Source organism: Vicugna pacos, chromosome 24, assembly GCF_048564905.1.
Source record: "Vicugna pacos chromosome 24, VicPac4, whole genome shotgun sequence".
Lineage (NCBI taxonomy): Eukaryota > Metazoa > Chordata > Mammalia > Artiodactyla > Camelidae > Vicugna > Vicugna pacos.
In genome coordinates this window covers 9,201,167-9,223,884 of record NC_133010.1, presented here as the reverse complement: position 1 = coordinate 9,223,884, position 22,718 = coordinate 9,201,167, and the positions used below count along the sequence as shown (strand labels likewise).

Sequence of the window (22,718 nt, the reverse complement as noted above, 5' to 3'; positions counted from 1 at the left end):
CAGATGAAGATTTCAGCATTTCTCTCTCCATAACTGATAGAACAAATAGGCAGACAAATCAGACGGGGTCTATACATAAACCTAAAAAACTATCAACCAACCTGACCTTGTTGATAGATCACTCAAGCAACAAAAGAAGACACATTCTCCTCAAGGGACCATGGAGTAGGACCAAGGCAGAACTAACGCAAGTTAAAAAGCAAAAATAATGCAAAGTATCTTCTCAGATCATAGCATAATTAAATTAGAAGTCAGAAACAGAAATACATATAAAGTCTCCAGATATTTATAAATGAAACACCACCTGCTAAATAACCGTAGCATAAGGAGGAAACATCAAGAAAAAGTTTTAAAAAATCTTTTGCATTAAATATAAACAGAAACACGTTATCGAAATTCACTTAGCTGGAAACGTATGGCCTTAAGTGCACGTGCTAGAAAAGAACAAAGGTCTATAATCAATAATCTTAGCTACCACATTAAGAAACTCAAGGAAGAAGAGCAAATTAAACCCAAAGCATACAGAAAAAAAAAAAAGAAACACTATAAGAGTAGAAATAAGTGAAATTGTAAACAGAAAAGCAATAGAGAAAACCAGTAAAGACAAAAGCCATTCAGATAAAAATAATACAATTGATTAATCTTTAGCCAATATGATCAAGAAAAAAAACTAGAGAAGAAGAATATTACTTGTATTAGGGATGAAAGCAGAAACATTACGTCTGATCCTACGGGTGTTAAAGGGCAGTAAGACAAATACAGAGGACAATCCTATGTTCATAAATTCAACAACGTAGATGAAATGGACCACTTCATCAAAGTCACAGCTATCCAAACTTGCTCAAAAAGAAAAATGTTCTTTGAATGCCTTCTATCTATAAAATAAGTTGATTTGTAGTTTAAAAAAAGTTAAAAAAAAAATACATGTTAGAACCAAAGGATTTCACTGGGGAAATGGAAGGGAGGAGGTCCCTTTTCCACAGACCCAACCGAAGGACACCGGGAAGGGGCCCCGAGCAACTGAACTGACTCTGCAGGCAAAACGTGGGAGGGCTGGCTCCCGGCCTGCCTATGCTTCCGATTACCCCCAGGGCTAAGTGTTTCTCAAGTGCTGAGTGTAGAGAGATTTGGAATCTCAGACCGATCGTCTGCAATAGCATTTCTCAGGAATCCTCTAAAGAGAAAGTGACATTGCCAGGATAATTTTGAAGAACATTTTATTTAGCTACAATTCTGCTGTCATTTTCTATATGTTTGGTATTTCGCTCCTCGTTTGATGAATAGAGACGTTCTCATAAATAAAAGATCTTGGTCTCTTGAAACCGTCTGTCTTGCCCTCTTATTTCTCCTGTGAAGTCATAATCCCCCATTTGTGACATCATGGTCTTCACTGCAATCAACAGTGATGTTTCAAGCTGGGGATTAAATACTTCAGAAGAGGAAGACTTTACAAGAGCAGAGGGACTCTCAAGGAATAAAGACCCAATTAGCATGTAAATGCCCTTTTTAATTAAAATTTTTTAAAAAAGGGGGGAAGACAAGCAAAGAATGAGTAGACAGTCCCAGTGACAGGAGTGGGTTTCTTTGAAGTAATGCATTTGGCCTCCCTCTTAAGTCTCCTCTTCTACCCAATGTCCCCGCCATCACCCCCTTGAATGAATGAATATTCAATATTAAGAACACACTGAGGATGAAGAAAGGCCGTGAGCTGTAAATATGAGTTTTGTTCCTCCAGCATAATTCCTGGGCTGCTTAACTTGACCATGATAGAAGCAGCGTTAGAGAATGAGCTGGTGCAGGAATCCGTTGCAGCCCCAGATATACATGACTTGACCGGTCCTCCCACTCCAGCATCTCTTTGTAGCAACCCTCAACCCCATCTCTACGTTCCACTAGGTTTTGTCAGCCATCTTTCAGTTTCTTGACATCTCTAAGCTCTTTTCCACTTCAGAGCTTCACTCTATGCTATCCCTTCACCCAGGAACACTCTTTTTCTATTCTCTTTGCAAACCGTGTCCTATTAATGTTCAAGTCCAAACATCAATGCTACTTCCCTGGAGGGCCCTGCACTGACCCCTTGTCACTTCCATCTACATTAGAACCTTGATATTTGACCTCATCCCACCTTGACGCTTTCCTAGCCAGCATCATAATTCTGTTATATGTTTATATGTTGAGTATGGTCATTGTGTACGATCTGTCTCCTCTACCAAGTTCTATGTTTCATGAATGCAAGTAACACACCTGCTCTAGTCAGCACAGCCATGTAGCAGATAGAACAAAACGGGCAGGCAAAAATGAATATTTTACATTCAGAAAGCAAGCAAGGATCTCTGCCATCTTTGGAGAGTTCTGGAGAAAAATCCCTGCTTTGAATAGAAGATTCAGGGGCTTCCAAATTCACATCAAGCTAGATGCCTTGACAATTCCTAAAGTAATTCTCCTGGTTGCCTTCAACACATGCCCTCTGTTCTCTGGAGTTCCACAATGAAAATGAGCTTTGAGACAGACCTCAATTAAGGGAGAGGGTCTCATTCTGGAGATTCATCATTTACAAATATTTATAGGGAACATACGTGTATAAGTAGATTGACCAAATAATTTATCATCGAACGAGAACTCTTTTATGTGTGAAAGGGGGTCCTAGGTGTAATTATAATAGGATCATAGCCATAAACAAGACTGGCTTATGCTAATTGGGACATATGGTCACCTTATGTATCTGATATTATAGTAAACCTTAGAGAACATGCAATTAGAAGAGAAAATATTTCTTATCTTTAAATGTCAAATGGTATATTGGAAAGGTAGTTTATATAAACTCATAGCTGTAAAGTGATAGATTATTTTTCTCAAGAAGGTTATGGATAAAGCAGAGTAACTGATATCCCACAAAGATATCAATGATTGTTTGCAAAGAGTACAAAAATAAGTTAATTATGTATATATAGGCTAAATCTTCAAATGACCCCCCCATAACATGATATAAACACATTTAAGCTATTTTATGCCAATGTCCTAAAATGACTTGACTTATGGCTACAAAATTGACTTGCAATATAAAGAAAGAGAAGGGTATTCCAAATTGTGTATACATTCATATATTTAAGGCTTGTCTGTCAAATAAGACACCCTATTGGAAAAGACTTCTTTCTTCTTTTGTCACCCTTGTGCACTGTCAACAATTTACTGGCTCCCTGTACACATAGTCATACTGTGTTGATGAATTAGTTGTTAACAGGGCTTGGTGCAAAAGATTGCCTTGTCATGCTCTAGAGATATAGAATTAGGCCACAAGATAATATATCCTTATTCCTTGATGTTTGTAAAATGCGATGTCACAGAATTTACAATTCTAAGCATGGTGCCGATGGTGCAAGAATATCGGTCCGTTCCTGGAAGCACTGACAGTAGTAAGCAGCACAAAGTTGATCCAAATTAAGTGTGAAACCAGACAGTACTTTTTTCAGAATTTCAAACCTAAAAGAATCTAAGTGAAGTTGGACTCTGGAAGACTGCGGATGAAGAAAGTTCAGCTCAGAAAAAAGAAATAGTTCGTCAGTTGCATACTCAGAAGTAATACCCTGAAAATCCCAGTTGAAGAGCACTTCTTATGATGGCTTTCGTTAGTGGGTGCCCCATCGTAGCGAGATACATGACTTAAGGCTGCCTGTTTAGCATCTAAAATTTCCAGCAATGCTAGGTGTAAAGAAAGATATTTCTGGTACCATTATTTGATGAAAAAAGACAGATGAAAAAGAAAGCCTATATTCACACCACCCCTCCCCGCCATATTGATGCATGTAGAAGTCTTTAAAATTTATAGGGATCAAGTACTTTTAAAAAGATCTAGAAATGTCTCTGGTCTTCAACTTTCAATACCTTCGAACCAAAGATAAAAGAAATCGGAACACTAAGGCAAGTGGTGAAAGCCTAATTGCTCTAGAAACACACATCTTATTGTATTTTCAGTTTGGCTCGAAGAAATTCAGGCAAACTCAAGTGTTCAGGGAATTAAGAAATGGAATTGTCTTTAAAGAAGGATGAAGAAGCACTTAGGTTAATTATTTCTTTACTTTCCGGCATGTCCCTATTAGAACGGTGTTTGGGGCTTTGGTTCAGCACTTCTCCAGAAGACAATGTTTTTGCCTCCCCAAAGCATCATCATTATCATCATCATCAACAGCAAATAATAATATAATCGTTGCCAAGATCTATATAGAGCTTTCTATATGTCAGATAAATGCTGATCCAAGTTGATAGGCATGTATAAAATTTGATCTTCAAAAAAGTCTTATGACATTGGGGTTTCTACATTTAAGGGAAGTGTGACTGAAGACTCAGTTGTTGCTGCTGAGAATGCAAAGAAGTCGGTGTGAGGCAGGCTCCCCGAGGCTCCCCGAGATGGATGAGTTAAGTGATAGAACTGTTGGGTGCTACGCCATTCAAAGGAGGAGGTACTGTGTTTGCAAGGACAGTCAGGGAAGGCTACAGAGAGGAGGATGCCTGTAGTTTGCTCATAAAACAAAGTAAATGTTGTGGGGATATAGAAGGGAATTCCAAAAAAGTGGCCAATTGTGGGGAAGTGCATTAGAAGGGTTGTGATACTGGTGGTTGGAGCAAGGATGAGTGGACTAGATTTATAGGGATGAAAGATTCAGATGAAGCAAAAATTATGATAGTAATAATGTATAAAATACACGTCAGTAATTAAGACAGCTGGGTGTTCATTAAAAATATTCCACCAACCAACTGTGTGACTTGGTAACTTTTTCATCTGTAACATGAAATAAATGAACTAAATGACCCCTCAGATTCTTCAAGTATTAACTAGCTCTATGACTTTCTGTTGTAAAAAGTATATTTTGTTTCTCACTTTACTGGTGAAGAAACTGAGGTCCTATAGAAATGAAGTGACTTTTTAAGTAAAACATGAAACAATAAGAAGCAGAGCTTTATCTAGAACGCAGGTCTTCTGACATCCAGCTCTTAAACGGAGTCTGAAAGAAGAGACAGTTTAGGGGACCTTACGTACCACAGTCATTATTCTAAAAGGTAGTGGGACAAAAAATATAAATAGGTTTCATAAAAATTTAGTTAAATTTAATAAACAATACTTTGATATAAAACCACTCATTTAAAGCAGGTTTTTTTGTTGTTGTTTTTTAATAAATATATCAACAGCTGTTTTTAGAATATTTGCCCCTCCCCCACCTTTTTTGTTTTCCTTTCTTTCTTCCTTTAAGACACAATTTGGGACTGGCGACACCACCAGGATAACCCAGGTTCAGAATTGACTATTTGTCTTAAATGGCATCCCTCTTTCTTTTTTGTTTCTTCCGTGTTGATCTTTCAGGAACACGGAAGAAACGTGTTCCTGAAAGATCATGTGGCTTGGGCTCTGTTTGAAAAAAAATAAATAAATAAAAGAAAGGGAAAAAAAAAACAAACCCACAAAACAAAACCCAACGCCGATCCTGCAGCTGTTCACAGTGAGGTTCACCCATCAGAGCTGAAAATAACCTATATTTTATTTTCCTTATTTTTAGAAAGCTGTCATGGACGCAGGGGTGGCCGAGTGGCCAGCTGTGCCCTGAAATGCCTGAAGCCATCGCAATCAGTGCTCCGCTGTCTGAGGCTCCCAAAATGAAACACTTTGAACACTCATTCAAAGGTGTGAAAGCATGAAATTGGCACAGTGGTCGGCGACCGCAAAACTTCCTATGTTTTTTCCACTGCCTTCTGCTTCCCTTGTCTGCCCTTCCTGCTCTCCGTGCCTTGATTCTGACAGTTCTTCAAATGTCTGCCTAAAGAGCTGTGGCAGCCTGGGAGAGAGAACTGGAAAGCTCTCAGGGAGAGGCTGTCTTGAAGCAAAGAAAGCTGAGGGGAAAACAGCTGCATTCAGCATCCCTGAAAAGGTTGCCTTAGACCTAACAGGTGAGATGGGGCTGAGAAAGATGGCGTGTACATGTCGGTGCATTAGTCGACTGATCACTTATTGGTTCAGAGTACATGGTCTTAAACCCCCTTCTTAGACGTCCTCTACACCATCCCAATCCTCTCTCTCCCACCCATGCTCTGGGACAACCTGCTTAGGGCTTCAAAATGCTCGCACCTGATCTTTGTGTAGGAGAATCTAGCCTTGTCCCTGCCCTGTTGACTTCCTAATATTTTTACCTGGGTGTGTTGTTGCAGAAAATTAAAGCCCAGCCGGTTTATATTTCACTCAGCAGCTATTTTTGAAAAAAAAAGTTGCCCCAGATGAGCCCGTACCTCACTGGCTCTTCTGAGATCATCATGGGAGATTCACCCTGGTCTGTGCCTTCACCCATTCTTCCAAGAATATACTCTGTCCTCTTTTCTACGAGTGCTCATTCAAGAGTTCACTCAACACCATCCCTCCAGGACACTTCGCTCTGTCACTCAGTCATATTCTCTAGTGCCTTTTCATGTGCAGAGAAATGGTACTTTGTATCATTCTACGTGTTTCTTATCCTACAGAGCTCCTTTCTCCCTTGTAATCCTTCCCTACTACTCTTTCATTTCTTGCAGAAACCAGGACCATCTAGGTTTTCTGCCTCAGGGATGGGAGGGTGTTGTAGCACAATGGGGGACAAAAAAGTCAATTCTCAGCTTCTAAATTAAAAAAAAATTATATATATATATATATACACACACACACATTTGGGCAAATATATATATATGCGTGCAAAACTCAAAGTGGAGAAAAGAGGTTTCTGAATCTCAAAACTCAACCTACACCATAAACAATTGATTCAGGAAGCCATGTTTGGAGGTAAAAGCCAATGTGTCTGTTCTGGGCTTGATAAATATTAAATGGGGAGGGGAAATGACTATCAGAGGAGAAAGAAGACTTAGATATTGGAAGCTGTTCCCAAGAAGAGGCGACATTACTATTAGACTAAAGCAGCTAATTACAATGCCAAGTAGATGGAACATCGATGCATATTGTTTATAAAACAAATGGATGCTTCCACTGTCCAAGATCCATGACCTACGTCATGTGCTCTCTCCTTTCTCAACCTTATACTTCTTCTCAGATAGGTACTATATCCAGCCTTGGGTGAGAGTCATTTATGTATTTATTCTGTGCTGGATTATAAGTCATGGAGATCAAAGTCTGACTTAATGCATCTTTGTACAATCCCATGATCATTGACGAGAGCAGGCTCTAAGTCAATCACAACCAAATAAAATAAAATTGAATTTTTATTCAATAGGCTGACCATTCAGTAGGTTCAGACATGAGAACGACTTCCTATATGTCCACCTTGTTTTCCATATGTTTATATGGTCATGTATTTATGTGTGTGTATATACATATGTATGTATGTCCCTGTGTATGTGTTTATAGATGGAATGGATGGGGTCAGGAGGAAAAAAATAAATTTGTTTAATAATATACACTTTAGGTTGCTTCAGGGCACAGGAAACAAAATATGCTTGAAATTAGCATCTACGATAAAGAAAATTAAGTTTCTGAGTAACGGTAAGTACGCAGCTCCCGTTAACTCAGTGGCTCTGTGTTGACATATGATTCGTGCTGCTTCTGTCTTTTACATGCATTTAACCTGTTTATTTCACTACACGTCGCCCTTGTCTTTGCCACATGTCCTTCATTGTGGCATATGATGATCTCACTCCCTGGGTCATTTGCAGGAATAAAACATGCAAGAAAAAAGGAACTATTTCTTCCTCGCATCCTTTTGTAGCTAGGCATAAAAGAACCTTTCAGAGAAGCTCTCCAGTAAGATATCCCCTCACTTCTTCAGTGGCCGGCCACAAGCGCCGTGTAATCTCTGACAAAGTCCCTGGGACTACCACGCATTGCTTAAGTGACCGGGTTTGTCCAAGTCACACTGAGGAGGGTTGAACTCTCCAGTAAAATGGGGTTTTGCCTTCAAGGAAGAAAGTACAATGACAATAGTGCCTAATAAAAGTAATAATAACCACGATAGAAATGTCGCTATTGTTGTTGTAATAGCAACAATAAAAACAACACTAACAGCAGTAACACGACTAGTAACTAAGGTTTGTTGAGTTGTTAGTCTCCTGGAGGCGTCTGTGCTGAGCAGTTAGGGATACTACTGCCTTCAGTAAACACGGCAACCTTGTAACAGATAAATATACTGAAACTCAAAGAACTGAATAGATATGTCCAAGGTTACACAGATAATAAATGACAGAGAGGAGAGGAGAGATTTAAAGCCATGGCTGTCTGTCTCCAAAGCATTACTATTTCCGGTGTTCCACAGTGAAGACGAAGAGAGAGCTTCTGCTTTGGAAGCCTGGATAGAGATGTGCTTCACAAATTCAGTAAACCATTCTCTGGAGCGTCCATGGCCACTTTTTAAAACGTGTAATAGGCTTATCTAAACATAGTCCTTGCTGATTGTGAACTTTCTTTTAATAGGAATATAAAAGCTGCTTTCAAGTCTCTCTCCCAGACTTCCCATTAATGATCTGTCTTCGGGTCCCTTGGAATCTGGATTTCTTTGTCAATTAAACTGAGTTAGAGCAGGCTGGAGACCGGACGGAGTGGGTGATTCAGTCAATCTAACGCATGAACTCGTGAGATTTGACCATGATTCATTTCTTCTCCTTAAAGACAAATGTTACCATTAGGGAATAGCATCGCTGTCGTCCTCAGACAGTTCTTTGCAAATTGCCAAAGGCAGCTTCCACTAAATTACCCATCACTGGGGCTTCAACCCAGAGCTCAGATCTCATTTGAAGAGGAAACAATCATTACATGTGGGTGTTATCTTTTTAACGGCCAAACTCATATGGCTTCATAAGTGTTTGAGAGTTTCAAGCTGATCTCTCCCCCACAGCCCTCCCTCCAAATCCAAAGGCAATGCTTACGCCACTCTTTCTGCCTGGACCTTATCTGAGTTTTCTCGTAACTTAGCAGCTGAGAACAGACTTTCCCTGACCCTCGCCTTCCCGACCTCTGCTAGCTCTAAGTTCTCCAGCAATTCCAGAATTGTGTGTAAACACACACGCCCACTCTGGGCTCTATACTGACACGTGGTTGTATGACTGTTTCAGGTGTGGAAGCCAGTGCTCATTTATCTAAACCCCAAGAGCACAGAGGGGAGGGACCAGACGACATGTCCCTTCCAATTATTACCAGCTAGAGCCTGGCAAATGACTGGGCCCACAAATAGGTGTTCTGCAGACATATTTTCTAGTTTGTATTAATTTGCCTCCTATTTAATTCAGCGGTCCCATCCTAGTCTTGGAATACAATCTGAGGTAGACCACACGCAGTTTGGACAGGGAGGTTTTGATGGGTGACACATTCAATGCCACTACACGGTCAAGGACACAGAAGTGGAGATGGTTCATTTACCAATCACTTCCATAGGACAGAATTTGGTCCACTCTTTTCACTTGTCTGATTTCCTGTCTCCTTTTTTCTCCTTTTCTTATCTTCATTAATTTTAGCCCAATTTCAGACATTGACCCCTATTCAGAAGGGAAACGCATAGATATTCTGAAAATGCAAGCAAAACTACCAAAATACCCACGCTATTTTACTGAACTAAAATATTAAAAGATGCAACTGAGGAATATATCCATCAACTCCTGGATACATTGATGAGATGAAAAAATTCAACATGTTCACTTGCCTGCGTTTACTCTTTTCTGTGGTTCTGTGGCCTCAAGCTGCTTACTGCAAATTAGATTTTGCCTTAATATGCTAATGTTGAATAAGGGAATTGGGCGCTAAATAATTAAGTTGTGAGAACTACAAAACTAAAGCAATCTATTAATGCAATATGAACATCCCTTGATTATATTTGCAGAATGAATCTACCTGCTTTCAATGGTGAATTAGAATTGAAAAGTAAATTGAAATTTAGAAGAAAATACAATAGTAAGCCACCATCTACTTTTTTTTTTCCTTTTGCTCTTTCAGATGTCAGAGGCTACACTCAGTCGTACTCCTCACAAAAGGGAACGTTATAATCACTGGGTCACTGGAGGTGTCTCTTGATTGGCTTTTACCATCATTATCCATCCTCATTCTTCCCTGAACCCCCACCAGAGGTGAAGTACAACCACTCCATTGCAGTGAATGCGTATCATCTTGTTTGTACTTGTTCTTGTGTAATTCTCGACTGGTGTTTCATGTCATGAAATTTGAAATTATGGAAGAGGCATTGTAGATTTATATACTCATGTCTTGCTTTTTCACTTGGTGGCCCTCTTGGTTCAAACCAGAAGGAGAATCAGCATCAATACTGCCTCCTTTTGCAATCCACTGATGGGAATCCCCATGCACATGCAGTGGCTCATCCATTGGGCCAATGGATGATGAGAAACTTTCCACTCCCCAGGAAAAGGGCTTGGGAAAAAAAAAAGCACACTCCTTTACTGGAATAAAATCTCTAGACAAAAACTGAAGCAGAGGTCAATCCAAGAATGATGACCAAGAGGGCATTCGACTTGGGCCCTTGGAATTCCATTCTCAGATCCAGGATATTGCAAGGTAATGTTTATTGCGCCTGAGGAATAACATGGGAGTTCATGAGTCGGGTCTTTGTCTATAATTCTCAGCTTTACCTTACAAGGATAATAACTCTGCCTTGAAGACCACCCAGTGGGGTCCCCTGGGGCTCCCAACTCTTGTCCTGGCTGGGTTGAGACCGCAGGTGGGAAGATTGGCACTTAGATATGAAGTGGTCAGTGGAGACGGGGAAACCAGGGGCTTAAAGAAAAGAGAGCTAAGCATAGACAGAAAACGACACAATGCGGGGGCATCAGAGACCAGCTCTTGGGAAGGTGAGCTGGTCCTCCTCTGGTGGGCACGTGAATATATAGACACTGAACATCCCTGACTGTGAGAAGGTTAAAGGAGGGGACGGCAAAGTGAAAAACAACCAAATAAATAAAAGTCAACCAAATAAAGAGTCATAAATATTTTCTGAGCTTCTCACAGTCTCCACACTATCTAGTCTGTTTCCTTGAAAAATTGAATTATGATTCTTGAAAATCACAGCCTTATTGTATTTTTCCATGGCCTTGCCTTAATAAATGATGAATCATTAAATAGTACCTGTCACAGATGGAACTCCTTTGCTGTCTCGGTCCATTTTCACCCTGCTCACTGCAATTAAGCTCATATTTATGCTTCCCAATCGATCTCATTAGCACTGATTCAAAAAAAAAAACCCTAAAAACAAAAAACAAAAAACAAAACGTTTCACATTTGCATATAAAGACTTAATAAATGTACCTTTCCTGACTTGGAAACTGGAATGTGTGAATGGGAGGAAAATGATTGCTGAGATCACAAGGCCTTGGTTTGAATGTCATTCCTGGCCCTCCATCAGGTTTGATTTGGTCGGAGGAGCTGGACCACCTTATGCCCTTCCATCAATTAGAGCCGATATTAACCATTTCACAGAGTTGAGAGAGTCCAGTAGAATAAAATATGTGAAAGGGATCATGGTATCTGAAACACACGTACACACACAATGTTTACATACACCATTCACGTAAGTTTCCATGTGTAGCCCACGTACATGTCAATGCTTTGAAGAATCCTCTGATGACAGGTCCTCAGGGCATCTGTTTGGGATGCTCGCCCTCAGTTCTTAGTCCATACTAAATCTTACGGTTGCAGATTCAGCTAGTCCCACTATCCAGAACTACCAAGAAGGCAGATTTCCAGAAGTCTCCATCATCTCCCTTCTCCCCCTTGCAACTCAAACTCAACAACTCCAAGTTAATCTCACTGAATCACCACCTCTGACATAGTATGCCTCTGCTTAAAAACTTTCATCACTTCCAGTTTTCTCCAGCATAAGTTTCAGACAAAGATCTCCCTCCTTCCATGAGATCATCTCGGACCCCTCCACACATGTGCATCATTTTGTTCTACTCTGAATTCATATTTATACAACTCCTACGATCCTATCGCATTTTATTCTTTACTCTAGCTGTGTTCCTATGTATTTTTCTTGGGGAGGTGGCAGAGGGGAAGCAGAAACTGTGTCTTTATCTCACGCACCTCAATGGCACCTACTCTACTGCCCTGCAAATGAAAGTTCCTCTCCCATTTTTATTGATATTGATATTAATGATAATTTCGTGCAAGTCTGAAACCACACATAATTCTGTGCACCTGTCTCCAGTGCTTAATTAATCCTGTGATCTTACTGAATGAGTCATTTAGGTAAATCGTCCATAGAGCAAACACAGACTATTTTCTCTTACTTCCAAACATAGGTACATAGGGTACCTTTTGTTTTACATCTATTTCAGACATGTTTCAGAAAGAGACAGAGACAGAGACAGGAAAAAAATGTGTGTATGTGTGTATAGAGGAGGACAGAGAGACACAGAGAGAGACTGAAACTCAGACAGACAGAGAGTGAGAGAAGAGATTACACCTTAACAAAGGTCCCTGCTGTGCTGGCCTTATCTTCTGTAAGATGAAAGAATGCCATTTCAGCTAATAAAGGTTTTTTTCTTTTTTAATTTAATGCCATCGACACCAGCTTATACTTGGTAAGACTTTCTTATTCACAGGGAAATGAAGGAAGAAGGTATTCCGTGATCTCAAGTCCACATACATGGATGCCTAAAATTTTCCACCCCGGAATCAGTGAAATGGTCTGCATATGCAACCCGAAAAGGTCAGATTGCTCAAAAATATAATTGGACCCCACATCACATTGTAATTAAAGCCGTGGAAGGTTCTTACACGCCACCTTTCTGTCTCTCAAATGCAGAGGGGAACATGGGCTTCACAGACCACGGGAAAATGCACTGATTAATTACACCGTGATGTGACATTATTCCTGCCAGGATAGTCCCTCTGAAATGTCAGAAGGATTAGAAGTGCCACATCTTCCTCCCAGACTCTAATCTTAAAGGGCCCTAGGATGAAAACACAGCAATTACGTTCACAGACTGTGTCAATTTTACAATGGGAAAAAGAGTTCCCAACAGCAAATAATTATAGCACTGCTTAATGATTGATTTAACATAGAAAACCCATCTAATTCCTTTTGTCATTACAATCTACAGTGCTAACAATCTAACAATGCTGCCTTCGCGGATAGACATTACATTAGCATTAAGAATAACGCTAATACAACACGCAATTTAACTTGTTATATTGTGAGTCGGCGCCGGTCCCCCACACACAGTTATTAGTGTAGCACACCTTCTGAGTGAGACCGACCAGCTGAGAATTTGCTTTTCGGCATCTGTGCTGATGCAAAAGAGCACTGTAACCTAAAGTAGCCTCCTGCATATTTCATACAGCAGGAGAGAATGTGTTTTCTGTTTTCCTAGGATATAATTCCAAAGCCTGAAAAGCTCAAGCGCTGGCAAATCGATTCATGATGATGCTAAATGGATCCCTGTGTGGATGACATGCAAATGCAACGCCTGCAAAGATTACCTATGGAAATCTAGCTCGTCTACAAGTCAGTAAGCGCAACGCGGTCTGAAGGAAAACACAGCGAAACAACACAATCACAGGCGTGCTGAGGCTTCCTTGTGCTGAGTGATATGGTGACAGTAAGATGATTCAGGGACATTTAGAATAAAATTAGGAAATACAAAGAGAAAAAAATATGGAAAGTTAGCTTTCTTTACGGTATTCTACAGGAAATGATATGGGTGATTAGAGAGTTCCCAAACCCGCTTTGTGTCACTACTTCAGGAAACAGCTTCAGATACACTCCAGCTGCTTAAAGATCTGTTTCAATTGGTGGCGTAATGGATTCATCGACTCCATAATCTACAGATATTTCCTGAAGGCCCACCTGCGCTTGGTGATGGACAAGGACAGACACAAGACCCAGGCTCCCTGTTTGATGAGGCAGTGATGGTACCTGGGCATTTGTTGAGTGGACGTTAACACACACATCATTGTGTTGGCTTTGCAAGAACCACCCAGGAAATATGCTAAGATGTGGAGTTCCAGGTTTCACTGTGTCAAGCAGAGGCTCAGTTTTCCAGTTAGCAGAAGGATCAGTGTGCATGCAGAACCTGTAGGTAGCCAGACTGTCTACCTTAAATCCAGGCTCACCCACTTATGCGTCTCATTTTGCAAGCAAGCTAATGAATCTCTTTGCAGCTCACTTACTCATGTGTAAAATGAGGTTACCAGCTGAGCCCCCAAATAGGCTGTTTGTGAAACATAACTGAAACACAGCTCATAATCTCCATGAGTTAACTCATGGGAGTGAGACAGGAGGGAAGGGGGCAGGGCACAGCCATTGAAGGAATGACACAGCCATTGAAGACAGGACAAACTGGTTAGAACCAAGATGGCAGAGGAGTTGACTTGCCGTAGACCTTGAACCTCATTATACGCTCCTTGAAATATATTAGCATGCTACATGACACACCCACAGGGGCCAGGACAGTCCCGAGGCTGATCATTAGAGGACAAAAGTGGGTGGGGCCCAATTCCTGGAAATCCCCACCTCTTCCCCAACGTGGTTGGAAAAATCCTCCCACTCATTAGCATCTAATTACCTGGCCCATAAAAACTAACAACCACACACCTCACGGCCTCGCTCCTGCTCATCTTTTGAGACGGCCCACATTGTGCCTGTGGAATGTATTATCTCCTAAGCTGCTCTCCCTTCTGAGTGAGACGGACCACGCTCTCTCTGTGGACTCTCTCTATCTCTCTGAATAAATCTATTTTCACTTTACTATGGCTCGCTCTTGAGTTCTTTCCTGCGTGAGACAAGAACCTATATTCCCAGTAACAGAAAGACTTTAGACCAGTGCCTGACACACTCAGTATTAGCTACTATTCCTACCACCTTGACAGGTCGAGTCTTACAGGGCTTCAGTGTACACGGATCTCTTTCTCCTGGCTTTATTTAACAAGAGTCTTCTGACTTTCAGTATATCAATCACATCTCTTTCCTTTGAAAAGAGAATAAACTGATGTATATGTTTATTTAATTCCATCAGACTCATACCTTGGATTGAAAGTATGTAATTCAGAATTCTGTTTCCCATGTTGTGCTTCTGTGAAACTAGTTGGTGATCTCCCGTTCGTGACAACTTGATAGTCTCCGAGTGTATCCAAATTTTGGATCTCTTGAATCTGGACCATGAATACAAACCAAGTAAGTAATGATCACTGAAAAAACATGACTCAGTTTTCAAGCTTAGCCCTACTCGCAAATTACAACTTCATCTTTCGTGTTGTTAATAACTTATCTTTAGGTGCGTAGCTTCATTGGGGTAGGACCATCCTCTCGGCCTTAGAGGGAGCTCGTTGGTAGCTCAGGGAAGGATTGGTGCTGGAATCAAGAAATCCACCCTTCCTCAGGCTGTCTACTGACCATTTGTCTATGACTGCAGAAATCCACGTGGGTTTATTCTCCGTTATTTTTTCTTTCTTTCTGTCTGTCTATCTGTCTCTTTCTCTTTTCCTCATTCAGTTTATCACCCACCACCCCTTTTTAACTTTTGTTTGTGAACTTTTCTTTCAAATCTCCACAAATGCCTCCTGAGAAAATTTCATATCTTCACACAGGGACAGGAGTAAGCTAGTCCCTAGATACCTCCCTGTATCTTATAAACTTGGTCTCAGATTTAATGGAGCAAGTTGGAAGAGGGTGAAATTAGGCTCTGAATCCTTCAGATTCTTATGTAGCAGGGAGGGATGGGTGTTATAATTCCATTTCTGTCTCTCCATCAGAACAGTCAATGGGCTATTTTAATTTACTCAACACATAAATTTTTTTTCTCAGAATACTTCATATTTGATTAAAATGCAGTCGCCTATTAGCATGATTTTTATATGGTGACTTTCAAGAAGATAAGGAAGGTGAGGGGAAAAAAGAACTCCATCATATGGAGAATTTGACTCTCTGTGTCTTTCAAACTAGTTTTGTTTTCCCTCTCTGAGTGGTGACGCCACTTCTGATTATATTATGTTATTTAGAAACCAAAATCCTCTCACTTCCTTGAAGAGAGCTAGGAAGGTAGATTCCCAGTTCATCCTATTATTCATTCTACATTGAAACTTAAAATGCAATTTCACGCATATAATTATCCTGTAGTCCCTACCTCAACCCTGCAGTGGAGTTTGGACAAGGCTAGCTACTGTCATTACATGGACCTTACCTCCCGTTCCCACCTTCACCATCTTAGTTGGATTATTTTGAAAAGTGTTGTATTATACTCTAAGCCAGAGAGAATTAGAGTAGGAATCAAGACTTTTTTTTTTCTGGTTGGTAACCCTCTCTCCCTGCTACACACATCAACCCATTGATCAACCCAGTGAGACATAGTTTTCAACTAACGACGTGGGTTGCAGGATTAGGTGGAGGTTCTCAGAATGAACGATGCCCTTGTGCCTGTTTCTGGGCTAGAACAGTGCGGCTGCTGGGTTGGGAGTAATACTCTGACTTTCCAGCACGTAGCAATTACATACAGAACAGAGAGAGGGAAAATACATACAGAGTGATGGGTTTTGACTTGAACTTTGAAATTTGTTTTTCTAAATCAATGATGGTTATGGAAATATATGCTGCTTCTGACACACATTCTTTATCGTGATTTTTTTTCTTCTGCAAGTACAGCATTAGATTCAGAGGGTGGCCATCTGTACTTGGTTCCAAGTCTATGTAAACAAAAGTGATTCCTTTTTTCTCTTCTTTTTCTTCTTCTTTCTCCCCCCATCCCTACTCCCTCCAATCCAAACAAGCTATTTACTTTCTCAAGGCTTATTTGGATGATGAGATAATGCACCCAAACCCTTTGAGAGAGTAAAGGTGCTACGTGTATCACTGTGAACAATTATTATTAATAATATTACCACGTCACTTCAGATCACTGAGGTGAAATGAACTTCAGGGAAGCTTCTGATGAGGGAAAGGGTGGAATTTCAGGGGGAGAAGGAGCAACTCTATGGAGATCTTCTGCAGTAAGGCTCTGATCTCTTATAAAAGCACCTCTTGCCCACCTGAGCAATGAATTCTCCAGACAGGCAATTCTCCAAATCCACTTCTCCCACTGGTTTTCACATGTGTGACTGGCTTCCATGGTTCTGTTTGCCCGGAACACCCTCCTCATCCTCTTTCCAGTTAACCAAGTGATGTCCATCTTTCAAGACCCAGTATACACACCTTGCTCCATTCTCCAAGACTTCCCCTGCATCTCTTTTTATTACCACCACTACAGTGCCCAACACACCCCTGGAACATGGGACTGTGACACATTACTTTTCACAAATAAATGAAGAAAAACCTAGTTCACATGCCTCTTGGTATCTTGGAATACCTAAAGAACTTCTTTTTCCTAGTGTTCATTTAACTGTTAATTTAGTTTTTTTTTTTATTATGTTCAAGTCTTCTTTCCTTAACTACAATATGTCCAATACTCAATAAATATTCTGGATTCATCAAAATAGGAAAGTATGGATGTTGCTTTAAGGCTTTCCAGGCATTTTTATTGAGAAACTTTGCCTAAAATGTTTAAGGATGAAATTTCACACATTATTATTATTATTACTTTTTATTCCCTGCTTCAATTGAAAGTGGATATAAATGAAAGATTAAATATTTCCAGAGGACTTGAGGAATAGTTTTTTGTGTATGTGTGTGTTTATGTACCACTGAAACACATAGGCCCTTAAACACCATCTTTATGTCTAAATTGTTCATTTCTGCAATTTATTCTTGTGATAGGAGATGGCTAAGGCACACTCAGTTCTTTCCCTATTTTAGTCAATCGCTCCGTTGCACATATAAAAAGGCCACAGCTTTCAAGACAGTTAGGCTGTAGTTATGGTTGTATGCAGATTTGATTGTTTCAGAAACTTCAGCCATAACATACTTTATCTGTATTTCCCAGACATGGTACTCCGGGGCGAGAGGCTTAGGACAGAGGTGCAAAATCACGCGGGTTTATGTCTCAGTGTGGCCAGGAGGCGGGGCTCCATCTTTTTCCTAATGTTACTACCACTTCCTGGATTCCACATCAACTTGGGTACCCGGCTCTTGACAGCACTTCTGGCTTTTTGCTGGATTTTTGCTTGAGGTGGGACACTATTCCCCTGGGCTTCACCCTTCTACAGACTCAAATTTACTGTAAACTTTAGGAACATGGGAACCCTATGGAAATACTTATGATCAGCTCTGCTTTTCTCTTTCTGTCAGGATATGGGCACCTGTTTTGAAAATGAATGACTATCCTTAAAGGTTGCTAGTATCAACAAAGAATTTTCCTGATAAGAAACATGAAGTCCTTTCAAATGAGGGAGAGGGAGAATATGAGAAGAGAGGAAGGAAAGAGAAGATGCTTTCAATCAGGATCATGCCCGACTTTAGGGAAAAAAGAACTATTTGTCAAGAGGCCTGAGTCCCAGGGGGCACAAAGGGTCAGACGCCAAGCTGAATCCTGCCCGCAGACATGCTTCCGCCGATAAGCTGTCACTCTGATCTGGTGTCTGTTTCGAATGGAATGTGTGTATTAAAATGGGAGGCTCCCACTCTTTGGTTTGCCACGGGTCCCTCCATCCCCTGCCTTCTCTCCTTTGAGAAACACATGACATCACTTGGCTGGCCCTGTGGGCTGAGGCTTGAGCTCCATCAATCCCTTGAGGCATGGAGGAGAATTCTGAAATCTGAAGGTGGTCCAGCACTGAGCATCCGACACAGTCTCCCACGTTCTCGTTCCTGGTTGCTCCTCGCTGTGTCAGTTCAGGTTAAACACCTTGAGCTGTACTTTCTTCTGACACACAGCAAGTATCTGATCAATGCCGATGGCTGAGTTAACATCTCAGCTGGCAGAGTGAGAGTCTGGGGCCGGTCTGACTCATGGGGACCAGTCTTGATTCAGTAAACCACGTGTGCTTCCTAGGTGGGTCCACTCACGTACCTAGGCATGTTACCTCAGTTATATTACCACTTAGCTGACAACATTTTTCCCGTGAATCAACAGGAGAAAGGATTAAGAGTTCTGTTTGAGGTCATTGTTACGTGGCTGGCTTGAACAGTGCCCACAGGCTTCAATTGGACAGTCATTGAATTTGGGGTAACTAAGTTCCTTTTTTAAAATGCAGTTGTGTTTTAGCCGGTGGAAAGAGATTAAATGCACTCATTACGTTCATCAAAGTCCAGGTAAGAACGATTTCCTCTTATTTTTAATACCTCAATGGGTTTCAAATAAAGTAAATTTTGCATTAGAAAAAAATGCCGTTGACATGAAAGTTGTAACTGGGAAAGGAGCTCTGAAACCGGCCGATCTATTCATCTCCACGGCAATCTCTTTCAAAAGTGCTTATCTGGGCTGCTATTATTACAATCGTGGAACATGACAGCAAGCTGCCGATCAGAGATAAAGCCCAAGGCTTCAGAGGCAGCTGGAAATAACACAGCGTATAGTGCCGTGGTCTCTATCCGCCTTTCCCTCGCCTCAGACAGCCCGCTCCAGAAAACACTGGGAGCAGAGAAAATGATATTTGCTTTTGGTGCCTCTTTTCATTCTCTCCGTACTCCTCAGTGCTGCCTCTCAGCACCAGCTCCCTTCTTCCTGGAGAATTTAAGGCTGTCTTTTCTCCCCTGCATCAGAGTCTGCATCCCTCCCGCTACGCTCGGGGTGATATCTGCATTGTAAGTGTCAGGAGTGGTATTCTGAATGCTGCACGCTTGACTCCTTGTTTGTGCTGGACACTTTTCATTGATCCTTTTTATCCATTCTCTATCTTTCACCTTTCTCTGTCCGGGGCTTCCTTGCCTCCTGGTTTCTAGTTGGGTTAGACCAGTGGGAGGCACCAGTATAAGATCAGAGCATAGGAAAAAGAAGAGGATGGGGTGTATATGTGCTTCCCTGATCCCTTCCCACTGCACTGCCAGTTGGCAATATTTCCATCCATGTGCCAAAGGCCACGGCTTCTACCCACCCATTCTCCTTCTTCTCCAGTTGTAGCAGTCCCTCCCCTTCTCAGACCCTGCAGAACTAAGGGTGATATGACTTCTGTGATTGCTGTCCTGTGGCAGTCAGTGCCTTCCAGGTGATCCTTAATCCATTCTGTGCATCTGTTAATACTCCCTTCCTTAAACCAGCTTTCAGTCCCCTTTGAAGGGTGCCACGTTCATCCTGCCAGGATAAGGACTCATGTAACTCCACATCTCTTAATCGATCCTGAACTTGGATGGGAAAAGAAGTCCTGTTTGCTGGGCTGTCTTGAATTCCAGAAGTTTGTGCCTCCGTTTGGCTCACCTCTCTGCTCAAATGTCACCTCCTCCGAGAAGACTTCCCTGACCACCCTCAACAGTCCTCATCTGCTGTGATTTCTTGGTAGCACGTGTCGTCAGCTTTCATCAACGGTCTCCCTGCCTGGCACACAGGTCACACGAGGGCAAGTCCGTGTCTGCTTGTGGTTCATGGTGATTCATTTCAGTGTCTAAGACGATATGTCCAGAATGTAGTGAGACCTTAATTAAGACCTTCTGGTACTTCTTCCTTCCCCAAACATTATTCACTCCTTCCTAAGAGAAGCTCCACTTAGGCAATATTTGTGAAAATTATAACCCAACATGGGGCTTCACTATGCTCAGTAGCTCCAGGCTGTGCAGGGCCGAGGCCAGTGTTCTTGAACCCCAGCTCCATGTACACGACTCCCATGTGTGTAAGTGAGGCCAGACCTGGTACTGTCACTTCCTATAAGTGATCAAAGTTTAGTCTCCACAATCTTGAAGAAAATTAGTTTTCCATTAGTTTATCTTAAAATGGACTCTCTTCAAAATGGATATGAGTGTAAAATGAGAAAAAAGAAAAACCTACGATTCAAATATATTTTAGAGAATAGCATGGCAGGTAGAGGTGATTCACAGGTCGTCATTTTTGCTGTGATGGCTTTGCCCTCCGTGTCTCCCCAAGTCCTGTTTCGTTCTCATCGGTTGCATCCCTGGAGCTGCCCATCTGGCTTCATTCTCGCCTCCTTTGCCCCTGGCTCCTCCCCCTTCCTGGCCCTGCTTTCCAGTCCTCATGAACGGGATTCATCCCTGGCCTGTCACAAACCGTGTCAGGCTAATGATCGGTCTCCTACTTTTCATTTCCTTCTGCCTTTTTCTTCTATTTCCTGCGCTGTCAAAGAAAGGACAGTAAAGTCTGTAATCTGAGAACAGCATCCTCAGGGTAAGGGCTGGATAACGGCGCTGTGAGTGACCAGAGGCAGTGTCTGTGTGTTTATAAGAGTCCCGTGTATTGTTAACCAGCAGGCATCAAGGTCTATCCCCACATTTTCCTAGGGGCTGCGTTCAGCCCCGTGACGGCCACACTAAAATGCACATAAATAACCTGGATTGGAGGAAATTGGAAAATGATGACTACGCAAATAAGAAGAGAACTTTTATGTTTTCTAAAACCCAGACGGCATTGACAGTCAGTTTCTCCTTGGCTATAAGTCACCAGTCCTCAGAAAGCTATTAGAACTTTTGGATGGGGGTAAGAGGAGTCAGATTTGGAGAAGGTCAAGTCTTACAGCGCAGATTAAAGTTGCACAATTTTCCTTGGCCTCATCTTTACCTCGTTTTGCATACTCCTCTCATAAGCCAACGTTTTTCTCCCCTGACCCTTCAGTTCCCTGATGCTAAGCTCTGCCGGCCTGCAGGAAGTCTCCCCCCATGGACTTCATCCTGGCGTGCCTGGGTGGCATCCCGAAGCGTCACATTCTTCAAAGTAAAGTCTCTTTCCCAATTCTACCAGCAAGGCACTGATTTCCACCCTGGAGTTAAAAGAACAGGTGATCAGCTGAATTCCCCGTGAGATTAGAGTGACTAATGGACGCCCTACATCAGCATACAAGGGTTAATGATGTAAACGTGAGTCTAGCAAAGTAAATACATCACTAATTCACATTTTCGGCAGGCAGAAGGGGTAAAATGTGTCTCTTCCCTATACTTTTAGGAAGAGAGAACTTTTCCCACGCAGGCGTGTATTTCACATCGTGAAGGCAGGTACCTGTTTCCCACCATGGGAAGCCTGCCTTGGTGCTGGGTGGAACAGTGTTATGATGTTAGCATGAAAAACTGAATAGTTCCAATGGATGAAATTCCTAATTTGGTAGAGGTTAAAGAAACAAGAAATATTTTTCTTAAAATGGAGAAATCAGCCATTCTGAAAACAAAGCAGGCATGGGTTCCTGAGCCCTTAGATAAACTGTTCCCTCCCTCTCCCAGCCCCCATCTCATTCTGGACACTAACTTTGTCATTGCAAGCACTCTGGACAGTGGCTGGAAATAACAGAACCATCATATTACGTGGATGAAAATATTTTGAAAACAATCCTAGGACAGCCTGTTGAATAGAGATTTGTTTTCTTCTTTCTCACAGGTTTACAAGAACTCCGTGAGTATTTAAAATATTAACTTGTTTTCCATTTGCATTTTTTCTAATCTGTTCTTTGTGTTTGGCTGTCATTTTTGGTATCTTTGATCAGACAAAATTTGAGGTTTTATATGGTCCGATGTATTTTTCTTCTTCCTTATCATTTCTGGGTTTTCTTTCTGTGACAAAAAGAGTTTTAATCTATTTGCCTATTACGTTTTTTTTAACATTTTTTATTGAGTTATAGTCATTTTACAATGTTGTGTCAAATTCCTTTTTGTGTATTACTTTTAAAATGACTTCCTTTCTTTTTAAATGTGGGATGATTTAAGTTATTCAGTATTTCTGTGAAGCTTGTAGTGTTT

At 41.3% G+C, this 22,718-nt stretch overlaps 1 long non-coding RNA gene across 1 annotated transcript; it reads left to right on the top strand.

Annotated features, from left to right (window-relative positions):
* The first annotated feature begins 1,407 nt into the window (after positions 1-1,407).
* LOC140688876 (uncharacterized) lies at positions 1,408-10,201 on the top strand. The gene is made up of 3 exons (XR_012063721.1): positions 1,408-1,493; positions 5,550-5,937; positions 9,947-10,201. It is a non-coding gene; the product is annotated as an uncharacterized lncRNA (long non-coding RNA).
* The last annotated feature ends 12,517 nt before the right edge of the window (positions 10,202-22,718 follow it).